Source organism: Aquarana catesbeiana, linkage group LG10 (genome assembly GCF_042186555.1).
Source record: "Aquarana catesbeiana isolate 2022-GZ linkage group LG10, ASM4218655v1, whole genome shotgun sequence".
Taxonomy (NCBI): Eukaryota; Metazoa; Chordata; class Amphibia; order Anura; family Ranidae; genus Aquarana; species Aquarana catesbeiana.
In genome coordinates this window covers 155,153,191-155,176,948 of record NC_133333.1, presented here as the reverse complement: position 1 = coordinate 155,176,948, position 23,758 = coordinate 155,153,191, and the positions used below count along the sequence as shown (strand labels likewise).

Genomic DNA, 23,758 nt, shown 5'->3' with positions numbered 1-23,758 from the left:
GGTATATATATATATATATGAAGTGAAAGACACTATCCAAGAGGTGGGCGTATCATTGTCAGTTTACAATCAAGAGAAGACTTCACAAGAGCAAATACAGAGGGTTCACAACAAGGTGAAAACCATTCATAAGCCTGAAGAATAACCATTCATAAGCCTGAAGAATAGAAAATCCATATTTAGACTTTGCCAAAAACATCTAAAAAAGCCAGACCAGTTCTAGAAAAGCATTCTTTGGACGGATGAAACTAAGATTAATCTGTACCAGAATGACGGGAGGGTACAGAGAAAATATTCGCCTATTTCCATGTATTCGCACTTTTGTCCATTGATCCACGTGTCACTCCCTTCATGATGAAAACGCTGCAGAATCTTCCTCATCAGTGAGTATCAACACATTGCTCATCTAGCCAATGGTGGAATGTTGCTGAAGAAAAAAGGTGAGTATTTTCTCTGCTTGTTGTAACAATCCTTTCACTGACCTGCAACACCTCCGATAACAAGCATAGCAGATAGAACTGCATGTTCATTTATAATTGCAAATAGTTAAATATAACAGATGTAAAAATAATAAATAAAGCATAAATCCCAACTGTCCCTGATTTCAAGGGACTGTCCCTGATTTGGAGCAATGTCCCTCTTTCCTCCTTATTTGTCCCTCATGTTGGTCCGATCTATATAGTTGTATATAAAATGCACTTTTTACCCTTCAAAAAGTGTTTCCCAGTGCTAAATCTTTCATCCAAATTCTAAATTGCTGCATTTGTCAATTTTAAAAGCCAATATAAAGGAATATTAGAATGATTTAACTTTTTTTTAATGTCCCCTTTAAGGGGCATGGCAGGGGGCAAGTCCTATACCTACATACGTTTTCTAGTAGGTGTCCCTCATTCCCATCTCAAACTGTTGGGAGGTATGAGTAAAGTGCAAAAACATTGAACAGTCAGTAGAACTCACGCATCGTTGATCTGAAAAGTAATGCTCTTGGCATTGCTTTAATGGAAAACATGATCGTTTTCTAGAGAGGTTCTGCGGCATTTGTGTGTCATAGGTGATGTCATCTACTCATGTACACGCTACAGGCTGTATCAAGGAGAGTACTATACTTACCCCCAACCTTCCCAGATCTCAAGGGACTGTCCTAAAATTGAAATAAAAACCAAGAGCTCCTTTGGGCCCATGGTGTTTCTGAATTGAGAAGATCATTCTGCAGTCAGATAAGAGACACCTTTCTTCTGGACTGTATAACTGAGGCCTACCATGTTAGGACTTTATGAGGGACAGTTTTCCCTCAAGGGACTTCTAGAGATTGTGGCAGCTTGTGACTCAAAATATATTTTATTAAAGAGGTCAACAATGGCAGCCCCATGCTTCTTTCATGACAGAGTCACTTTAAAGTTGCCCCATAGATGGTTCGAAACCAGCCGAGATTCAAACCGCAGGGTAGGCTGATTGTACCCAAGTTTATTATTTATTTCAGGTACTTATAAAGCGCTGTCAATTTACGCATCGCTTTACATATACATTGTAAAGTCACATCAGTCCCTGCCCTCAAGGAGCTTACAACCTGAGGTCTCCAACACACATTCATACACATACTAGGGCCAATTTAGACAGGATCTGATTAACCTATCAGCATGTCTTTTAGAGTGTGGGAGGAAACCGGAGAACTCGGAGGAAACCCACGCAGGTACAGGGAGAACATGCAAACTCCAGGCCGATGGTGTCGTGGTCGGGATTCGATCCAGCAACCCTTTTTGCTGCTAGGTGAAAGTGCTAACCACTACACCACTGTGCTGCCCAAGTCAAATGATCGATCAACTCGGGTACAACTAACATGTCGGGTTTTTCATGCAAATATTGCCAGCAGCAACAGCCGCTAGCAATAATCATTGTGTTCTTCCAGCAGGGACAGCTCCCCTTCACCTGCAGAACACAATCGTTTTGTGGGAGTGATCCCTCATCAACACAGTCAGGGAATCAAGTGATTTTCATTCCTGCAACCCATTGATGCAGAAAAAAAAAAAATCACACTATGGCCGGCTTAAAGTGATTGTAAACGATCACCTTGTAGAACAACCTATTCAGTTTAAAATAGGAATGAAAAGCAAAACATTTTTGTATAGATATAAAAAAACATTATAAATAAATTGTTTCCTTTTTTTTATAGGTGATCACATTCCCTCTGTTCTCAGCTGCATAAAAGTTGGGGGGAGGAGCACACTGAGCTTCCCAATGAATGGCTGTGCAGTGGGGGCATGTCAGGGTAAGTCTGATCACTGGTGGAGAGTACACTGAGTTCTCAGCATAGCTAGAGAATAGAGATGGGCCGAACACCCCCCCTGTTCGGTTCGCACCAGAATGCCCAAATAACAGAGTTCTGACCTCAGTGGGAAATCCCTATTAAAGTGGAAGTAAACTTGTTTTAATCAAATGGCTGACAGGTAGTGTATTTATGACATAAGAGACCCTATTGGTCTCTTCTGCCATAAATGCATCCTTCTGCCTGTCAGCTGTCATGTTCACAGCTCAGCAAACATTTACGACCCTGATACCCCCCCATCCGTGCCGCGGTGATGTGACTCCGGTGGGCATGTGCGGGAGTGGCATTATCGTGGCCTGGCCTATCGAGTGGATGAAAGCACAGGACCTGGAAGGAAGACCGGGTGAAGATGGAAGTGCCAGGATCGATAACACCATCGAGGGCACCATATGATAGATAAGTCTACCATAAAGTGAGGCCCGGAACGAAAGGACTGCAAGGAGGGATAGTGTAGGGCCGGGCATGACAGTGTGTCTAAGGGAGACACATATGGGGTTAATGTGGAAAGGAGTAATGGGAGTGGCAAGAAAGGGGAAGGTAAGAAAGAAGTTTTTGCCAAAGGGGAGTGGTTATATTTATAGAGGGGGCGGTGCAAAGGGTCAGTGTGAAGATGAACTTACAGGAGGAGGCCGTTTTTCTCACTGCTCCTCCATGATGGCAGAGATTGAAGCAATACCAGAGTGGCTGCAGAGACAGGCGCGGAGCTCATGGAGGATGAGGCAGACGGATCCCCGTCAGGTGAGGTGTCCCATCGCGGAGGTCGCGGCCTCCAGCGTGCTTTTCACCAGGGCCTGCGTCTAGACCCATTCACCTCCCCAGAAGCCCGACAGAGGAGCGATCGCTTCCCCTGGCAAAACAGCATCAGCCACAGCTTTCAGCAGGCCCTGGGTGGTCCACACGCCGCCTGCCTAATCCAGTTGGTGGGGCCACGGGCCAACATGGCGCTGGTTCCCCGCACGGACATCGTGGGTCAGGAAGCAGGGCGGCATCCCCATCCGCACACAGCGATCAGAGGGGGGAGATGATGAGGGACGGAGAGCCGAGCAGAGACACGGAGGTGGTGGAGCGGGAGATCGGGAAGTCGGTGAGGGGGCGGAGCCTACCGGGACAGCGCTCGGTGGGACAAGATGGCGGAGGAAGAACAACACATGACAGCCAGGACATCGCCAGGTCAGGTCAGTGACGCCGGTCTGGAGAAGGAGGAATTTCGGGGGTGAAGCGGGCCCCACAACTGCCAAGCACCACGGCCTTAGGGATTTCATCTCCCGGGGGGCTTGCTATGCCACCCATCCTGGAACAGGACGAGAGGTCAGAAGGGAAAGCATCAGGGGAGGAGGAACCACTAGTACCAGCGATGGAGAGCAACGCGGCGGCTGTTGGGGGAGCTCCTGGTCAGCCCGGTAAGTCAATGGTTAATTTGTCTTTGTCTGATGCATTGCAGGATGTGTTAGGGGTGGTAGCTGCGGGTACGGTTAGGCCAGCAGTTCCTTTGATACAGTCAGGGGGGGATACGCTGGGCCAGCAGGGGGCAGGGCACAGGCCTGCCAGTGCGGGGTCCAGTACGCAGCTGACGGATTTATTGGAGGGCCTGCGGGCGTTGTTAGGTAGATTTGAGGCAGCTCCGATACCCGTGCAGTCAGGGGTAGGAGTGGTCACCGAGAAGGCAGGGGAAAGAGGGGATACGGAGAAGGCGGAGAGTACCAATATGGTCAGGACTGCGAACGCGGCAAAGTGCGAGGTATACCTCTACTTCGAGGGCCTGCTGGGAGCTCATCTAAAACAGGAAGTCCGGGATAAGATTTACAAGGGCGAGTATGTGGAGATTTTTCGCTACTGCCATTGGAAAAAATTAACTTGGACAGGGTGAAACCTGATGATTCCAAGAAGGAGAACGAGGAAAGAAGGAGGTACAGGCTTATACCGTGTACATTTGTTAACTGGCTGCAAGCGTTTGCCATTATGGTGAGCGTTATTGGTGAGAAGAACCCCGAGCATTGCTCGGCTTTGTTCTGTTACATGGACGCTATAGGAGGGGCACATAGGGTGTACGGTGGTACTGCTTGCCTTAGATACAACGAGCAGTTCAGACAGTGCAGAGCAGTCCGCCCGTCTATGCATTGGGATCATAAAGATATTAGCCTCTGGATGAGGCTTATGTCTTCAGCGAGGGCCCCGCCTCAGTTTTTTCAGGGGGAGGCCGGGGGTACACATTCCTCAGGACTGCCAGCCGGAAAGAAGTGGGGAGTATGCTGGCAGTGCAATGAGGGCTCCTGTAAATTTGGAGCAGCATACAAGTTCAAGCACGAGTGCTCTGGGTGAGGGGGAGCCCATATATTGTCCAGGTGTTTTAAGAGAGGGAAGCATGCCGGTGACTCTGCTCAAAAGAGGGACGACGCCGGTGAGGGTGGAAAGGATGCTTCCTTTTCTAAGTAAGTATCCAGACAGGGAAGCGGCAAAGTTATTGGCTTCGGGGTTTCAGGACGGTTTTAAGAACCCGTGTTCGTTGGCGATGGTTCTGCCAAAGGCAAGGAATCTGACATCTGCTTTACAGCATCCGGGGGTGGTGGAGGACAAATTGGGAAGAGAAGTGGCCATGGGGCGCATGGGGGGGGCCCTTTGCCAACAAACCCTGGCAGGATTTGGTGGTGTCACCATTGGGGGTGGTGCCCAAGAAGGAACCGAACAAGTTCCGCGTGATGCACCACTTATCTTTTCCAAAAGCCATGTTCGCGGCTTTCAGCTCGTTTTTGGAGTAGGTGATTAGGGAGGTTTCCGGCTTAGGTTCAGTCATACATTATTTGGATGACTTTTTGTGTATAGGCCCCCCTGCTTCCTCTGTGTGTGCGATTCTACTTTCCACGTTGCAGCACATTGCAGGCAGGTTTGGAAAGAACGGAAGGCCCAACGGCTGAACTTAGCTTTTGGGGATAGTAATAGACTCAATGGCGATGGAGTGCCGATTGCCCAGAGGTAAGTTGGAGGACTTGCAGAAGGAAATTCGGGAAATCCACGGACTGCGGAAAGTTCAGTTGAGGACTCTGCAGTCGTTGCTGGGTAAGTTGAATTTTGCCTGCAGGATCATCCCCATGGGGCAGGTATTGCCGACGGCTGTTGGCAGCCACCGCGGGGGTAAAGGCCCCGACTCATTTTATTCGCCTGACCGGGGAACACAGGGAGGATTTAAAGGTGTGGTATGAGTTTTTAGCCTCATACAATGGCAGGGCGGTGTGGATGTCTGGCCCGGTGAGTAATTTAGATGTAGAGCTGGTTACAGATGCTGCAGGCTCCACGGGCTATGGTGCATTTTTCCAAGGGCAGTGGAGCGTGGACCCCTGGCCGCAGTCTTGGGAGAGGGCGGAGTTCCTTAAGAATTTAGTGCGACTGGAACTTTTCCAGTGGTGCTGGCTTTGGAACTGTGGGGGGAGGCATGCCAGATTCTAAAGTTGAGAATAAATTGTGATAACATGGGAGTAGTGCAGGTGGTCAATCGCATGTCTGCGTCACCACAACCAGTTATACGGCTTTTGCGGAAACTGGTGTTGAGGTGTTTGAGATTAAATATTTTATTTATGCGGTGCACATCCCGGGTGTAGACAATTTGCTAGCTGACTCCTTGTCTCGATTTCAATGGAACAAGTTCAGGGAGCTGGCTCCGGGTGCACAAAAAGAAGGAGTTCCTTGCCCGGACTGGATTTGGGAGCTGCCCTTGGAGTCACCGCGGGATGGATTCGGCAGTCTAAGTGAGTCCACTTGGTCAGCCTACGCGAAGGTATGGAAAGAAAGGTCAGGGTTGGTACAGGAGGCAGGGGCTGGGAAAATGGGGTCTGACGGGCGGTTACTGGTATTGTATTTTGTAGCTAGGAACATTGAAAAATGTTTTTTCGGTCTCTTCCATCGATAAAAAAATGACGGGCTTATCGTTTCTTTTCAAATTAATGGGAGGGGAGGACTGGAAAAAAGATTTTGGGTGAAGCAGGCCATAAAGGGTTATCGAAAACAGCATATGTGGAAGGATGTGAGACGGCCTGTCACTTTTGCGAACCTGGGGTCCGTATGTGCGATGTTGGGTTCAATATGTAAATCGCGGTATGAAGCGTTGCTGTTTACAGCAGTGTTCTCGCTAGCATTTTTGGGGTTTTTCGGACAGGGGAGTTGGTTAGCCCATCGAAGTGTTTGGCAGTGGGCCTGTTGGGAGCAAGATGTGCAGGTGGAGGTGGATAGAGTGTGTTTGCGGCTGCGCAGGTCAAAAACTGATCACCAGGGTAAGGGTGTGGATGTGTCGCTGTTCACATTACCTGGGTCTAGGGTGTGCCCTGTTGAGGCAGTGCGTGAATTTCCGAAGATTAGAACAGATGGGGCAGGGCCATTCCTGAGGCATGAGGATGGGTACTACTTGTCAAAGTTTCAGTTCATATCAATTTTTAGGAAATGTCGTAAAGCAGCTGGGTTGGACGGGGCAGGGTACGCTTCACACTCCTTCCGCATAGGGGCGGCTACAGAAGCTGCCAGATGTGGGTTGGATGAGGCGGCTGTGCGCAGAATTGGAAGATGGGATTTGTGAGATTTCGGTCTTATATTAGGCCTCATTTGGCCGTGGAATAGATATAAGAAAAATAAAAAAATAAAATATTTTGGATGTTTACAGGAAAAGGAGGGTGCATGTGGGATTCGCATGTTGTGATATGGTTGTGTTAAGTTGACAGGTGTGTTGCTGCCTTTATGTTATTTGTTTGTCGTTTCAGATGGAGGTTCAGTACGCCTTGTCTGGATCATAGGGCACTCCTAGGTGTGTTGGGGGGCCAGGAGAGGAGACGTAAGACCGGATGGCAGGCAATTGGGTATTTTCCAGGAGGGAGGCTTATCGGAGATGGTTGGGGATACCCGGGATGAGGTGGGGTAGAGTGATGGTGGAGGTGGAGAGGTACGTAAGGCTGGATAGACCACCTGACGTGTTAGTGATACATGAGGAATGATTTGGGGATCCGGACAGTCAGGGACCTGATCGCGGATATTAAATCCGATTTCACGCACTTGCGCACTAAATTCCCGGGTACCCCTTTTTGCTGTGGTCTGACATGTTGGCTAGAACGACATGGCGTTGGGCTAGATCTGTGGTGAGCATCAGTAAGACTCGTATCAACAAAGTAGTGGGTAGGTTCGTGGCACAGAATGGGGGTATTGTGATTAGGCACAGAGAGCTTGGAAAAAATGTGGGGCTCTACTTGAGGAGTGATGGAGTTCGTCTCTCTGAAGTGGGGATTGACTTATGGCTATGGGTTTACAGGAAGGGATAGAACGGGCCCTGAGGGTGTGGAGGTGCCCTCAAGGGTAAGGTTGTCACCCTTTCGGGCTGTGGCGTGTTCTTCTGGTGGTCTTTGACGGTGGCAGTAAACGGAGGGATCAAAAAGGGGTGGGGGGCTCATCGTTTGTATGTGCCCCTCCGGTGTATTCCTGAACGGTGGATGGAATACTGGAATGGTTGCACTGTGGGAAGGGGTTGTCTCCGAGCGGTCACAGCTGGAGGCCTATCAGTTTGGAAAAGGTCCCACAGTGCATTGGTGTGGTATGTGGTTATACGTGGTTAAAAGGTGGGTCACCGTCAGAGACCATCAGACTGGGGTTAACAGGTTATGTTATTGTTTATTATATTTATATATACAGTATATATAATATATATATATAGTGGTTTGGAGTTATTTAGTTGGTTTGTTTTAATAAAATAGGCTGTTATGGCCATTTTACTCCATAAAATATAAGTGTGGTCTCATTATTTGAGGTGGGTAAGGTACGGGTTGGAGATAAGTGGGTAACAGCGATAAGAATGAAGGGGACATTTAGACTACACTGGTCAAGTGAGGCCCGGAACGAAAGGACTGCAAGGAGGGATAGTGTAGGGCCGGGCATGACAGTGTGTCTAAGGGAGACACATATGGGGTTAATGTGGAAAGGAGTAATGGGAGTGGCAAGAAAGGGGAAGGTAAGAAAGAAGTTTTTGCCAAAGGGGAGTGGTTATATTTATAGAGGGGGCGGTGCAAAGGGTCAGTGTGAAGATGAACTTACAGGAGGAGGCAGTTTTTCCCACCCTCCCGCCCTAGATATATGTGTGCAATGTGTCCGTGTGTACTTGCTGCTCTGTTTTTAATTTATTGCAGGAAAAGGAAGAAGGTCGTCATGACAGCGGATAGGTGCCCTTCAGGGCTATGGCGGTGTTCTTCTGGTGGTCTTTGACGGTGGCAGTAAACGGAGGGATCAAAAAGGGGTGGGGGGCTCATCGTTTGTATGTGCCCCTCCGGTGTATTCCTGAACGGTGGATGGAATACTGGAATGGTTGCACTGTGGGAAGGGGTTGTCTCCGAGCGGTCACAGCTGGAGGCCTATCAGTTTGGAAAAGGTCCCACAGTGCATTGGTGTGGTATGTGGTTATACGTGGTTAAAAGGTGGGTCACCGTCAGAGACCATCAGACTGGGGTTAACAGGTTATGTTATTGTTTATTATATTTATATATACAGTATATATAATATATATATATAGTGGTTTGGAGTTATTTAGTTGGTTTGTTTTAATAAAATAGGCTGTTATGGCCATTTTACTCCATAAAATATAAGTGTGGTCTCATTATTTGAGGTGGGAAAGGTACGGGTTGGAGATAAGTGGGTAACAGCGATAAGAATGAAGGGGACATTTAGACTACACTGGTCATGTACTAATATGCTGTGCATACTAGTACATTATGGCATAACACCGGGGGGGCCTTAAAAAAAAAAAATTATAGCAGACTTTACCTCCGATTTAAAGTCTATGGGACCCGAACTTGAAAAATCAAAAGTCCCCATTTTGAAGGATAATATGCAAGTAATTAACCCCCATAAAAGGGGTATGGGGGTCTGGGTACTGCCCTGGGGGACATGTATCAAAGCAAATGTATTTTTTTTTAAAAGATAGTTTTTACAAGAGCAGTGATTTTAATGATGCTTAAAGTCCAACAATAAAAATGAAAAATTCCTTTAAATATAGTGTCTGGGGGGGGGTCCCCTTAGTCCCCCCCAAAATCCACACCTTCTGAACCATACCACGCTACACGCCCTCAACATAGGCCTCACGCCCCCCACCCCCACCCCAAAGCACTTTGTCCTCATCCCCAGGGCTGTGGTTGTCTGGGCAGAGGGCTTATTCCCTTTAGGAAGGGGGCCCCCAGATCCCGCCCCCCCCCCCCATCGCCAGGTGGCTCCACCCCTTACCTGTATAAGAACTGTCAATTCTATGAACTGTATAAGAACTGTCCAATCTATGAATGGGGGATCTGCTTGACTTCCATTCATAGAGCACTTAGAGCATAGAGCACTTTTCATTGATGGAAGCTATAGTACAGCTTTTATGAATGGAGGAGAGGGGCGGAAAGAGAAGTTAAAGTCAGCACTCTTGACTAGTGCCCATGACAGGTCCAGCCAATCAGCCAGTGCAGAGAACACAAGATTTAAACTTTGAGACCAGCCAGCACTGGGACACTGCACATTAAATGTAGGTTAAAAAATAAGCCAAAACATCTGATTTCTCTGCTTGTTTTAGTGCCTTAGCATTTTCAGAAGCAATGCAATGGCAGTCCCTGTGGTTTTATCCGCACAGGTTTCCTTTAAGGACTGGGCTAAAGCAGAATACTGAGGGAAGGAAAAGACGTTTATTGCTTGACTAAAATTCCTAAGACAGGAAGATCCCAGCAGTGAACAGGCCCAAACTGGAGCTGTGCCAAAGCCAAGACTTACAGGAAATGGCTGCATCAGAGCAACAATAATCCACTGCAGAACAATTTCACAGACATATATGATTGCTGCCTGAGCAAGTGTTCTGCTAAAGAGGATCCAGCAAGATTGTGGTCAACCAAACAAGCTAATCTTCTACACAGTGCCCAGACCAGTTTTATTAAATGAAGAATGTAAAAGTTAAAGGACCAGCAAATGTAAAATATGAGTTACTTTTACATACATAAAGCCATTGAAAAAGCGTCTTTCCAGTTATTTGTGGGTGCCGGTGGGTTTGTTCATCCACTACTTTTTATTTCTTTGGCAACACCCCCGAGAATCTCCTCCTTGTTATGCCATTTAGCCCGGGTTCACATTGCATCGATTTGCCATGCGATTTGACATGTCAAATTGCATGCCAAATCGGCGGCTATTGCTGGCAATGGCACAGTCTGAATTGGTGCGATGCCACATTTGCGACGCCGCACCAATTCCCACAAGTAGTTTCTGTACTACTTTTGGCGACTTCGGTGCAATTTTAATAGACATCTGTGCACAAACCCACACAGATGTCCCTGAAATCGCCCCCGAAGTCGGGACTGACATGCAGAAATGAAATTGTGCGAGTTCAGCTGAACTCGCACAATTTCATTCCCGCTGTCCGCGTGAACCAGGGCTTAAGCCTCGTACACACGGTACGATTGTCGGCCAACCGAGCGTCTGATTTTTGTCAAAAGGGCATGTGCCAGGATCTTGTCTTGCATACTAACGGTACACAATCGTCATGCAACAAAGTGACGTACTACGAGGAATTTCAGCTCTTCAGCACCACCCTTTGGGTCTCTTCTGCTAATTTCATGTTTGGTGAGCATTGGTTCCAAGCATGAGTGTTTGTACTTTCAACTTTTGTGTGACGGACTTGTGTACTGACCATCTGAAAATCAGACGTCAAACAGTTGTCCGCCGAAAATTTACTAGCCTGCCAGGTAAGATTACTTACTAACTGTAAGATTTTAGGACAACGGACAATTCCCTGCCAACAATCTAACCCTGTGTACGAGGTTTAAGCCCGGGTTCACACCTATGCGAATTAGATGTGGCTTACACCGCATCTAATTCGCAGGACATTTTAAAATACATTCATGCATCTGGTTCACATATGTGCGTTGCATTCACACTGTGCATTGCACAAAAAACGTGTGCGTTTTCTGGGCATTGCAGTGCGAATTACGAGCCCCTTATCTTCTATGGGAATGCATCTGCTTCGCAGATGCATTGCGTTCTGAACATGGATTTTCTCCTTCTCCTCACTACACCTCCCCCTCTCCCTGCTCACTGATCCTGAGCTAAAATGCAGATGAACCTTTGAACAGGAGATTTTTATCTCCCCAGTGAAACCTGAGCTTCAATTCACACCGCACATGTGTGAAACCGGGCTAAAGGGGTTGTAAAGGTTTGTGTTTTTTTTTACCTTAATGCATCCTATGATGCATTAACCCTCAAACTTGTCCCACAGGGACGCGCTCTCTCTCTGCAGGAGGTTCTCGGCTCTTGATTGGATAGATTGATAGCAGCGCAGTCATTGGCTCCTGCCAATCAAATCCAATGACGCGGGGGGCGGGGCCAAGTCCTGCATTCGGCCTCTATGGACACCGAATGCATGCTGGACTCGGGAGCACGCCCTCAAGGTAACCCCCCGGGAGAGCGCTTCTCCTAGGGGGTTATATGATGTGGGGAGGAGCTGAGAGAGCCACCGGGGGACCCCAGAAGACCAGGTTCGGGGCCACTCTGTGCAAAACGAACTGCACAGTGGAGGTAAATATGACATGTTTGTTATTATTATTATTATTATTTTTTTTTTTAAACCGAATCTTTATTGTCACTTTAAATCTCACTTCTTCTGCTACAATGATAAAAGCCTCAGTGCTGCTGAGTCCTCTGTATGTAAGGCATGTTATAGAAAATCCAACATGAGAACTGGTTGTGGGAAGTAGGAAAACCTGGAAATTTGGGTACAGAGATCCAATTGCTGGAGTACCCAGCTGAGAGTGAGGTTGGTAATTCAACCTCCAATTTTTACCCAAAATCAATATTGGATGGACTGATCTTTAACCACTTGCTTACCGGGCACTTAAACCCCCCTCCTATCCAGACCAATTTTCAGCTTTCGGCGCTGACGCACTTTGAATGACAATTGCGTGGTCATACTACACTGTACCCAAATGAAATTTTTATCATTTTTTCACCACAAATAGAGCTTTCTTTTGGTGGTATTTGATCACCTCTGCGGTTTTTACTTTTTATTAAAAAAATGTAAAAAACTGAATTTTTTTAAAAAAAAAAGTTTATTTTTTTATATTTTGTTTTAAAAAATTTTAAACGGGTAATTTTTCTCCTTCATTGATGTACGCTGATGAGGCGGCAGTGATGGGCACTGATGGGCGGCAGTGATGGGCACTGATGGGTGGCAGTGATGGGCACTGATGGGTGGCAGTGATGGGCAGCACTGGCAGGTGGCACTGATTGGCACTACAGGTGGGCATTGATAGGTGGTACTTGTGGGCACTGATAGGTGGTACTTGTGGGCACTGTTAGGTGGCACTGTGGGCACTGTTAGGTGGCACTGTGGGCACTGTTAGGTGGCACTGTGGGCACTGTTAGGTGGCACTGTGGGCACTATTAGGTGGCACTTTTATTGGGCACTGATGAGGCAGATGTGCCTCTTCCACTAAGGGACCGATGTCCCTCACATCCGATCCGGTGATCGGCTTTTTTTTCTACTCGCGCTGTCAGCGTGAGTAAAAAAAAAAACCGATTACCGATCTTTTGTTTACATCATGTGATCAGCTGTCATTGGCTGACAGCTGATCACATGGTAAGGGGCCAGGACCGGCCCCTTACACAGATCGGTGATCAGCCGAGTCTCAGTGACTCGGTGATCACAACGCGCCCGGCGCGCGCCCTGCTGGGCGCGCGCAGGGAGCGTGCACAGGGGAGGACGTCATATGACGTCCTCCCGGGAATGTAGGTCCGCGCTGTAGCCGTCATTCGGCTATAGCGCGGATGCCAAGCGGTTAAGGTCTTATTCACACAGCCATGCATGACCACAGAACCCAGATCAGCATATCTCGGTGGTGGATATGGCCAGGTGTTTCCATTCATTTGGGGGTTTTTTTCGTCCAGCCAGTGGGCTGAATGAAAAAAGCAAACAGATTTGTCTATATACACAGACATGGTGGATGGAGGAATTCCTTCTGCCAGGACATTGTATTCTGACAGCTGCAGCCTCTGATTGATGGAAAATCCAACGAGTACCTTGGACAAAAGTCAATCAAACAATCGGCTTTTGTTGAGCAGGGACAGCCAGACACAGATCGAAATTTGTCCAGTCCCTGCAGATCAATGACAGGCTGAGAGGCTCTGCAGCTGTCCACATATAACCACAAATGGAGTGGTTACCTGCGTTTAGGGATAGATGAGTGGCCCAGGACATACAGGACTACTCATCTTTCCCTAACCCCGTGTAATCGCTCCGTAAGCAATTCCATGTGAACAGCCAGCCATGAACACTGTCAGTCTGTCATTGATTTTGTTTAAGCTTCCTGACCACAGATGTACCTGGCCATACCTGCTGCAGAAATATTCTCTTCTGGGCAGTGTAAGGCCAGATGAGCCTTATTTGTGAAATTTTCACAAACTGACCAGCAGTGTGATGATGTGCTGCCCACATGCAGCCTATTTTATCTATTGTTGTTTATTGTTCCACTGTTTCCCCTATCTGCTGTGCAGACAGATGGACCAGCCCTTAGTTAGGAAAAACATCTGTTGTACATGCAAGACTGAATGAACCACAATAGGTTATTCTCTGAGTCTTCTTGGCGGGTTGGATACTGTCTGTTGGTCTTGTCAAGTAAGCAAGTTGCCATACTGTCTGTACAGACTGGTCACAGTAATTATGTCCTTTCCACAAAGCCACATTTGAGAAAGAATGGCAGCCATGAAGGTAACTAACACAAAGCTGTAGGACCTATGTGGACAGACTTTGGGCTACTGTTGATGGTATCAGTTTGAGACCCTTCTGAGATTCAGAATTCATTGAGAGGTGCATTTAAAGGGGTTGTAAAGGCAAAAGGTTTTTTTTCTCTTAATGCATTCTATGCATTAAGATAAAAAGCCTTCTGTGTGCAGGAGCCCTCCTTGCCCCCCCTAATACTTACCTGAGCCCCCTCTCTATCCAGCGATGTCCAGGAGTGTCTCGGCCATCCGGGACTCTTCCTCTGATTAGCTGAGACACAGTAGCAGCGCCATTGGCTAACTGACTTTGACAGCAGCGGGAGCCATTTAGGAGAGATAGGGGTGGGGCCAAACTGCAGCTCCATGTCTGAATGGAGACATGGAGCTGTGACTCAGCTCAGGTGCCCCCATAGCAAGCTACTTGCTGTGGGGGCACTTAACAGGAGGGAGGGGCCAGTAGCACCAAAGAAGGACCCAAGAAGAGGAGGATCTGGGCTTCTCTGTGCAAATCCACTGCAACAGAGCAGGTAAGTATAATAGTTTATAGGAAAAAAAACGAGACTTTACAATCACTTAAACTTGCAGTTGATCTTACTGACCTTTATTTGCCCTGTTTTAAGCAGGTTTTGCATTCCTATCCTATAGACTTTTATGGGAATGCAAAACTCACTGAAGCAAACAAAAGCTGACACAGGTCTTTCCAACCACTCCGCCCCATCCCCCAGCCAAACACACACACACAACACTACAGATTTCTTCATAGCCTATTATGCATTAGCTTTAATTTTTAGCTAAATGTTCTCATAAAGATAATTCTTTATTTGGCCAGATCCATGTCTGTGGGTAGCAGAAGGTCTCCACAGATATTCCCTAGCAACTGATATCAATCAACTGATATCAATAGAGAAAAAACAGCTCTCCCCCCCATCCTAACATAAATGCAAAAATAATATTTTTTCAAGGTTTGGATTGCAGCTAGCTGACCATTTTTTGTTGTCTACGGATAAGTTAAAGTAAACCAACTCTACTCCACTGCACTGGAAGGAGACAAACTAACATACAGGCATACCTCCCTACTTTTTGCGATAGGAATGAGGGACACCCTATTAACAAAAGTATACATTTGGACACACCCCCTGCCACGCCCCCTTAATGGAGATGTAGCAATATGGACTACAACCGTAAAGTACAGTGATCCTCTGATGTTTCCATGCATCAGTGTTATCAAGTGACATTATATTTGTGAGCCAAACAAAAGAGATTGTGGGATGAGTAGTCCCTCAGTCTGATAATGGCTTTGCATGTTTATGAGCCTGGACTACATATCCCAGGGATCTTCGCTACCATCATGGAGATTGCTGGGAGTAGCTATAAAAAGCAAAAAGCCAGAGCGGAGTTCTCTTCCTCCTGGGCCTGACGTGAAACGGACCTCTCCATGCATGAAGAGAGGGGTCACAGCCTACCGCGCGGTATACCACATTCCAGCCAGGATGAGGGGGGCCTAGCTCTATTGCTGTTCATCTGACATCCATCCAGCACCACTCCGGTAGCCCGCTAAACAGTATACGGAGCTTGACATCGGGAGATCGATATGGCGGAACCACTGCACGGATGTCTCTACATGAGCTACTGTCCAGAAGACATCTAATCGGTCTGGTTGTTGGTGAGAGGGCAATCGCCCAACCTTAACCTTACAAATATTTTATCACGGTTCCACTGGGACACTTTGCACAGACATCTTTACCTTAGGAATCCTTTACTGAACCTACTTTGAACACTGTGCATAGACACCCTTAGTTTCCTCTTTACAAGGAACCTATTGATTCTTACTACACCTTTTTGGATTAGTTAACCGCTTAAGGACCGAGCCTCTTTCTGAGATTTGGTGTTTAGACGTTAAAAACAGGTTTTTTTGCTAGAAAATTACTTAGAACCCCCAAACATTATATATATTTTTTTCTAATACCCTAGAGAATAAAATACACTTTTTGAATTACATTTTTTTTTTATATTGTGAAAGATAATATTACGCCGAGCAAATTGATACCCAACATGTCAAGCTTAAAAATTGCGCCCGCTTGTGGAATGGCGACAAACTTTTCACAGCGATACCTCACATGTGTGGTTTGAACACTGTTTTCATGCGGCACTGCTCACATGTGCGTTCGCTTTTGCACGCGAGCTCGGCGGGACGGGGCACGTTTAAAAATTATATATACATTTTTTTTTTCTTATTTTACCTTTTATTTTTTTATTTTTACACTGTTCTTTTAAATTAAAAAAAAGTGTCACTTTTCTTGTAATAGAAAAAAAGCATGACAGGACCTCTTAAATATGAGATCTGGGGTCAAAAAGACCTCAGATCTCATATTTACACTAAAATGCAATAAAAAAAAAAAAAGTCCCTTTTAACCACTTCAACTGTGACGGTCGTGCGACGCTGTACACAAACAAAATTGATGTCTTTTTTTTCCCCACAAATAGAACTTTCTTTTGGTGGTATTTGATCACCTCTGCGATTTTTTTATTTTTTGCGCTATAAACAAAAAAAAGCAATTTTGAAAAAAAAAACCCCACTATTTTGTACTTTTTGCTGTAATAAATAGCCCCAATTTTTCTTTAAAAAAGCACATTTTTTCCTCAGTTTGGGCCAATATGTATTCTTCTACATATTTTTGGTAATAAAAATCGCAAAAAGCGTATATTGATTGGTTTGCGCAAAAGTTATAGCATCTACAAAATGGGGGATAGATTTATGGCATTTTTATTATTTTTTTTTTTACTAGTAATGGCGGTGATCTGCGATTTTTATCGAGACTGCGACATTATGGCGGACACATCGGACACTTTTGACACATTTTTAGGTCGATTAACAATTATACAGCTATCAGTGCTATAAAAATGCACTGATTACTGTATAAATGTCATTGGCAGGGAAGGAGCTAACACTAGGGGGTGATCAAGGGGTTAACTGTGTTTCCTATGTGTGTGTTCTAACTGTGGGGGATGGGACTGACTATAGGAGATGAGAGATCGTGGTTCCCAGCACGTAGGAACTTACAATCTCTCTCTCTTCACAGAACTGGGATGTGTGTGTTTACACACACGTTCCTGTTCTGCCTCTCGTGCCCGCGATCGCTCGTGGTTGGCGGTCATTGCGACCACCGGTCACGAGCATCGGCACCCCCGCTGTGCAGCCAGCACACGTGCTTGCTATCCCGCTTAAAGGGACTGACATATAGCTACGACTATTCGCTGGATCGTGCTGACCTGCCGCAGTATAATGACGGCGGCTGGTTGGCAAGTTATGGACGGAAGTGACGTTTTGACGTTGCTTCCGACCTGCAATGGTATGGAGATGGGTGGGGGCCATCTTCCCCTCACTCATCTCCATACCAAGCCAGGGAGCAGACCCGATCGCCTCCAGTAAGCGGCGGGAGGGGGGGCCCTCTCCCACCGTCGATTAAAGTGATCATTCGGCAAATCCGCCACAGAGACCACTTTTATCTGAAAGCGGACCGCTCCACTGAAGAAGAGGATACTGGTTTTATGGTAGCTAGCTGCTGCCATAACAACGATATCCCTTTTTCAAAGTGCCGACGTACATCGGCGTGAGCCTGTCTGGAGGTTAATGAGCTCCTACATGCTGGTGAAGACCATCAGATCTACAACGGGGACATTACAGTCATTACTGCTATAAGGGCCCTTATACCATCACCTTTAAGTCTGACCTCTCATTAGGATAACAGTTATAGGCCGGCCAAGGACTCCCTCATTAGAAGTGTGTCAGTGTAATAAGGTAGCTGTGTTATCCATACAGGTACTAGCAGTACTTCATTGATCCAGTGTATATGATATATACGTCAATTTTGATTGGGTACATTGTCGCACGACCGCGCAATTGTCAGTAAAAGCGACGCAGTGCCGAATCGCAAAAAGTGCTTTGGTCAGGAAAAGGGTAAATTCTGACGGGGCTAAAGCATAGCAGAACTTAGAATGGCCATAGATGGATCAACATTTATCCGGTGCAGCAGGGACCAGCTGAAATTCAATCCAAGTGCAGCCATTCCTGTCTGAGAGAAGTTGTTGGAAAACATTTGTTGCTCAGCGGCTCCAGCTGCTGATCAGCGAGTTCTGATAGTGGAAAGTCCCAGTGTCACAATACATTGTCCCAACTCAATTGCTTATGTGGATGGAGGAATCTTTTCATTTTTTTGCCATTAAGCCCACTGGCTAAATGAAAATAACAAATCATTTATGGCAGGGGTGTCAAACTCAATTTCATTGTAGGCTGCATCAGCATTATGCCCTCAAAGGGCCAGTTGTGTCTGTAAGACTAGATGTCCAGAGTCACCATCAGAAGTAAAGAATCCCCCACCTTCCCTTGCATCACAGTGCAAAGCTCTTACCTTGTGCTGTGGGGAAGAAGCTGGGGTGGATCTGGGAAGTAGAAAGGGCAGGAGTCAGATGCCGGAGTCTGCTTAACACTGAGACAGAGGAGGCGGAGACGAAGTGGTGCTGTGGCTGCACAGGATCTGTAGGAGGAGTCCTGTCCTCCTCTCTGCTGCCGACTGCTGAGATGGTGTGTGGGGGGGGGGGGGGGGCAGAGATGAGCCTCAGCCTAATGAGATGAGTAAATCAGCGCATATATGCAAAAAACTACAAAGCAGCTGTACACCAGGGTCAACACAATCAAATCCCTTAATCCAAAATTTACAAAATAAGGTGCAGCGCTAAAAAAAATAATATAAAATTATGAATAAACTTCAAGGGATAAAATGCGGAGATATCAATGGAACAAATAGTCCTTCAAAGGGACATGACAAACAGTCCTATAATTAATAAATGAAGCACTAAAAATGTCCAAGAATATTCAGTGAGTATCCATCACACGTGACAGCATGCCAAATAGAGTGATTGATGAATGTGCCCTACACCGATACACAGAATGGCCTCTCACCTGATGACCAGGACCCTTAAGTTATAGAGGGTCAATAAGGCGTTCCCATAAGGGTCAATCAAAAAGAAATCCTTTTTCAGATGATGATAATCCGTCAGGGAACACTGGGGCTGTGGGTCAAGATGGCTCTGGGCTGGGCTGTAGGTGAGGATGGCTCTCACATAGCATATGTAATGCAAGAAAGGACAAAAATAGTGCTCTCTGTATATTCCAATTTATTAAAATAGTAATAAAAGTTAAACTTACAAAAGCGGCACTTCACAAGTGCGGGACGAACACAGCAAAGAAAATGAATCACCGCCGTGTAGAGACACGGAGTGGAGCATGCGCTGTAGCAGCGGGTGACGTCACGCCGTTACGTTCTGGACGCGTTGCGTCCCAGTGGGCGGGGACTTCTTCAGCAGATGACGAGACTACGTGGGCACCCGCGCTATAAGGAGGTGAGTTGCCATAGCGACAATAGACGATTCATAGCAGAAAAAAGACCGGAAATGTCCCCTGATGCTGCAAACAGGGAAAAACGGAAACCGCTCCATATGAGCTTATCGCTATGATTCACCATAAAGGCAAATACAATGAATAAATGGCAAAGATAAAATAAAACAAAGGCAATTAAATGAACACCTCACGTTTTATCTACCTAAAAACATGTAAAAAACATATATAAAAAAAACGCAAAGATATATTTAAGCATATCATTTTCAAAATGATAATATCTTATTAAAATATATATGTATAATGATAGTAGATGTCAGAACAATTAAATAAAATCCGTCGACCGCTGTTACCGACTGCTCCAAAACAAAACCAATGTGAACATTTCAAAAATTTAAAATTGATATCATAAATGACATAATCTAAAAAATTACGTAATCAAAAAATTATACAATAATAATTAACGATCAGAAATGAAACAGTTTGTATCGAACTCTACGTTTAACCCTTCGGGGCACATTACTCTTGTCTCATATATCCAATAGGATTCTCTTTTGCTTAATTGTCTTATGAAATTTCCCCCCCGCCAGTGTTTAGTAACCCTCTCAATGCCCCAAAATTTCAGACCTTTCGGATTCTGTTGATGAAAGGCCTTAAAATGTCTGGACGCATTGTGGGTCTTAAGGCCTTTTTTAATATTGTTGACATGTTCAGCCAATCTGACATGTAGAGGTCTTGAAGTTCTGCCCACATACTGGAGCCCACAACTGCACTCCAGCATGTAGACAACTCCAACCGTGTCACATGTGATCAATTGTTTGATCTCATACTCTTGGTTGGTGGCTGAAGCCAAAAATTTTTTTCTTTTTTTGATGTTCCCTTTGGCATGTTTGCAGGGGACACACCGACCACAAGCATAGAAACCCCCCAAAAAAGAAAAAAGCCTATCTGACGTGGGAACTGGTGGGTTAAGAACTCCAGGGGCTAGACGGTCCCTTAATGTGGGGGCTTTCTTATAGATAAATTGAGGCCTATCAGGGAGTACGGGGCCCAAAATTTTATCCTGCTTTAGTATTGCCCAGTTTTTTTGAATAATTCTCTCAAACTTGCGGTATTGGACGTTATAATCCAACACCATTTTGAAATTGTGGTTATCATTAGTAGGAACCTTCGAAGACCCAGCAATAAGTTCTTTTCTTATAAACTGGTCATGCTTAATACTAATGGACAAATCTAAAAACACAACTTTTTCGGAACTAATGGTCCATGTTAGAGATATGTTCTTTGTGTTATTATTGAGTGATTTAGTGAAATCATTCAATCTAGATCTTTCACCATTCCAAACAAGGATAAGATCATCAATGAATCTCCTGTAACACACTAACTCAGGGGGGCGGTGGAGGAACACTGCCTCATCCTCCCAGTGGGACATGAAAATATTAGCCACACTGGGAGCGAAGCGAGCCCCCATAGCTACACCCCTGGTCTGTAAATACAATTCTCTATTGTACCAAAAATAGTTCCTTGTGAGACAAAAATCTAAACAACTTAAAAGAAACTCCTGATGCCCACCAGATAGAGAAGATGCAGTCAGAGCCCATTCTACCGAAGCCATAGCATCCTGATGGCCAATAATAGTATACAGGGAACTTACGTCTGCTGTAACTAAAAAGGTAGACGGGGAACATTTCAAGGTGTCTAGAATTTGGATGATGTGTTTGGTGTCCTTCAAAAAAGCAGGAGTTTGCATAACTAAAGGTTGTAAAAAGAAATCAATGTATTGTCCTAATCGTGCAGAAACAGAATCAATCCCATTAACAATGGGTCGCCCTGGAGGTCTAACAGCATCTTTGTGTATTTTTGGTAGAAAATAAATAACAGGTGTTCTGCAAAATAAAGGATCTAAATATAAAGCTTCCTTTTTATTCAGGATCCTTCGATCCTTACCATCTTCAATAATATTATGCAGTTCATCCTTAAAGGTGAGCATAGGGTCCCTATTCAAAACCTGATAAGTATCCTGGTCCAATAACAGGCGACTCATTTCATTTTGGTAGTATTCTTTACTAAGAATGACTAACCCACCTCCCTTATCCGCAGGGCGAATGACGATATCCCTACGGTCCGTCAGGGATTTTATGCCCCGCTTGATAAACAGTGGATCAGACGCTCTCTTCACCTGTAATTTTTCTAGGTCATTGGAAACCATATTTTTAAAAACTTCCAAATGTTTGTTATCGGAAATCTGAGGATTAAAAGTAGACCTATTTCGTAGAGAAGAGTGATTCTGTGCCAAGGGTTTAGATCCCTGGGAAGGGTGTGATAAAAAATATTTTTTCATGTTAAGAGTTCTTACGTATTTTTGAATACTAACATAAGTATTGAACTTATTAAGATTTTTGATAGGGGCGAATTTAAGACCTCGGTCAAGAACTTTTATTTCGTCTTCGTTCAAAATAACATGACTGAGGTTATAAATTCCTTTACCTGTTACGGTCTGGACTTTTTGTACTCGCTTCCCCCCTCTCCTTCCTCTCTTTGTTTTCGCTTTCGGGGGGGACCGGGGTTTGGGGGTGTGTACGGTACAGGCTGTCTCCAATGTTCCCCTTGAGCTGCTTGGTATTGCGGAGGGGGGTTCCTCTGTGCCCCCCTTTGGTCTAAAAAATCATTGTAGTCATATGGGGTATGCTCAGTAAGTGGAGCGTATCTATTTTGCGTGGGAATAGATCTATCATGAGATTGATAAGAATATCCCCTGTCAAAATAATCTCTCCTGTCATTTTGAGAAGAATACCCATCCCGGTGAGAGGGAGGGTCATATTGATATGTCCCTCTGGGGTGGTTCATATCTCGAGTGTGAGTTTTAGGGCCTCCTCCCATCCCTTTTCCTCTCATATTTTTCCCTCTTTTGTTGTTAAATTTCTTAAACCCATTATTAATGGGAGGGGCTTGGGATTCATTAGGACGGGGAGAGTCATATTCATATATAGGGTTGACACGAGGAATATTCAAATGCATAGCTCCAGTGCTAGATTGACCAGTCTGAATAGGCTGAGCGGTATCCTCTACAGTGGGGGTATTTTGCCATTTAAAAATAACCCCACCATTAAAGTCATCAAAATCCCTAATAAATTTTTTCTTCTTTTTGTTCTGAGATTCTAGATCCCATTTCGTGAGTTTATTTTTAAGTTCTCCTGATAATCTCAGAAACTCATCACTATCCTTTAAAGGTTCAATATTATGGGTGATTTCATTGATTTGTGAGTCAAGAGCTGTCATTCTCTTTCTCTTGCGTATCAAAAGAAATTCAAGCAACTCAAAACCCCTTTTCACAAAAAAATCACTCCATTCAGACATGGACTGTACATCCGTAAGCCTCAGCCTGCAGAGGAAAGAGCAGGATCTGGTGCAGGAGTTTTGTGCTCCTCTCTGCTGTCAACTGCTGAGACAAGGTGGGGGCGGAGATGAGGAGGGTGCCGCAGCTGCAGGAGAGGTGCAAGGGATGTGATCTATGGCCAGGTTTAGGGAGAAATGTTCCATACTAGACACCATTAGCCATGAAGTGCAAGCACCCACTTTACTGGCCATGCACAATTTTTAGCTCTACCCCATGTGTTTTTTGTTTTTGTTTTTTTCTCAAACCCTGTCCCTCCTAATTACTTTGAAATGTTTGTGACTGTAACGACACCCCGAGTATGAAAGGGGTTAAAGTCATTTAGGACATTCCATGCCCAAACACAAAGGCAGCTACCGAACACTTCCATCAGCCGGACAAGGAACCCATGCAAATAATTCTCCCCAAATACGAGACAAGGCTCTGTCTTGAGGTTCAAGCAGGAATCAACTCCTTTATTATCACACATGGACACCAGTTAAACTGTCCAATGACACACAGGTCAGGTGTGTTCAAACTACTCATCAGTAAACAGTCTTATCAGCAAGGGGCTGCTGGAGGAATCCCCCCTCCCTCCATAGAAATAAACATCCCATATCAGACACAATAGAACATTGGAATACAGCCACACCCCAAACATCACAGCAATTAGTACACAACATAATGAGACAGCATTGAGTCTGACTAACACAGATCACAGTGGGGTTCTCATTCACCTTGTGCCCCTATTAGTGACTCTCGTCCACAATGGCATATCCAGGGTCCCCAGAGTCTGTGTGTCTTGGGGGACATTGACCTGAATCTAAAGTAACGCCATCTCAAGGGTCCCCAGGCATACAGCTCACAACGAGCACTGTTCCCCCAAACGCCAGGGCCCATAATCAGTAGGCAAGAG

At 45.5% G+C, this 23,758-nt stretch overlaps 1 protein-coding gene across 10 annotated transcripts in view; it reads right to left on the bottom strand.

Annotated features, from left to right (window-relative positions):
* LOC141110959 (galactoside alpha-(1,2)-fucosyltransferase 2-like) overlaps positions 1 to 23,758 on the bottom strand; it is a 539,222-nt gene that overhangs the window by 502,843 nt on the left and 12,621 nt on the right. The window lies entirely within an intron of this gene.